Source organism: Enhydra lutris, unplaced genomic scaffold, assembly GCF_002288905.1.
Source record: "Enhydra lutris kenyoni isolate GAN:26980312 unplaced genomic scaffold, ASM228890v2 scaffoldscaffold4606, whole genome shotgun sequence".
In the NCBI taxonomy this organism is placed as follows: Eukaryota; Metazoa; Chordata; class Mammalia; order Carnivora; family Mustelidae; genus Enhydra; species Enhydra lutris.
In genome coordinates this window covers 1-1,614 of record NW_019158690.1, presented here as the reverse complement: position 1 = coordinate 1,614, position 1,614 = coordinate 1, and the positions used below count along the sequence as shown (strand labels likewise).

Below are 1,614 nucleotides of genomic sequence, written 5' to 3'. Positions count from 1 at the left end.
AGGAAGACTTCGATGGCTCCTCTCAGAGGGACTGTGATGGCTCTTCTGAGAAAGACTTCGGTGGCTCCTCTCAGAGGGATTGTGATGTCTCTTCTGAAGGCGGCTTCGGTGGCTCCCCTTAGAGGGATTGTGATGTCTCTTCCGAGGAAGACTTCGATGGCTCCTCTCACAGGGACTCTGATGGCTCCTTTCAGAGGGACTGTGATGGCTCCTCTGAGGAGGACTTCGATGGCTCCTCTCAGAGGGACTGTTTTGTCTCTTCTGAAGATGGCTTCAGTGGCTCCTCTTAGAGGGACTGTGATGTCTCTTCCGAGGAAGACTTCAGTGGCTCCTCTCAGGGGGACCGTGATGGCTCTTTAGAGAAGGACTTCGAAGGCTCCTCTCAGAGGGACTGTGATGGCTCTTTAGGGAAGGACTTCGGTGGCTCCTCTCAGAGGGACTGTGTTGTCTCTTCTGAGAAAGACTTCGGTGGCTCCTCTCAGAGGGACCGTGATGGCTCTTTAGAGAACGACTTGGAAGGCTCCTCTCAGAGGGACTGTGATGTCTCTTCTGAAGAAGGCTTCGGTGGCTCCTCTCAGAGGGACCGTGATGGCTCTTTAGAGAAGGACTTCGAAGGCTCCTCTCAGAGGGACTGTGATGGCTATTTAGGGAACAACTCCGATGGCTCCTCTCAGAGGGACTGTGATGGCTCTTTAGAGAAGGACTTCAAAGGCTCCCCTCAGAGGGACTGGTATGGCTCCTTTCAGAGGAATTACATGGGGTTCTCTCCCTTAAGAAGCTATGGTGGTTTTGCTTCTTGGTTGTGAGTTTCTTTTTAAGGTGACTGTGTGAGGTTCTCTTAAGTAAACCATGTAGATTTCTCCCTCTGGCTTGAACTCTGGTTCCTATTTTGGAGCTCTTGGACTCCTGGCTAGAGATTTCACATCTGTAGGAGTTTTCTTACCTTTGCTGCTATTGTCGTTTTGAACAATAACCACAGCCTGTCTGACTGAAGTGGTTTTGAAAATAGCACTTCTTTGGGAAACTATGGGCTTGGCTCGTTGGGTATGTCTACGTTGGAAAGAGCTACTCTTTTTGGTTGTTGAGCCGATCTGAATTGCTGTATTTCTTCCCATAACATCTTCTCCTGCTTAGTGGTTATGTCTATTGGCTTTAGCTTAACAACTGACATCCTATCTCTTTTGATATCTCTTGATGAGGAATAATCTCTGGCTTTTTGTTTTGGATGGTGGTTTTTGCTTGAAAGCAAACAGTCTGGCCTTGACCTGTCCTCAGGCTTCTGTCCAGCAAAAGCCATAATTCTGCGTGCTGTCTGAAATGCTTGCTTTAGACCTTGAAAAAGCCGTTGAATGAATTTGGGTTGGGAGGATTTCTTAGATTGTCTTTTTGAAGAGGCAGTGGTTGTCTGAGATGCTCCATTCCTCTTCCTTCTTAACTGGGCTGGTAAATCCCAAGAAGAACTCCGTATTGTGGTTCTACCATTTGTGTAGAACTTTGTGTTTTGTGTTCTGCCTCCCATAGTGATTCTTTTCTTTGGGTATTTTGAACTACAGGTCTTTTTTGTTCACCTTTTAGCCCATTTTTCATCCTGATTGCTTTCAGAGTCACTCTCTG

General features: G+C 47.2%; 1 pseudogene; it reads right to left on the bottom strand.

The window, feature by feature from the left end:
* Positions 1–8: 8 nt before the first annotated feature.
* On the bottom strand, positions 9–1,609 carry LOC111140589 (annotated as a pseudogene).
* Positions 1,610–1,614: the final 5 nt, after the last annotated feature.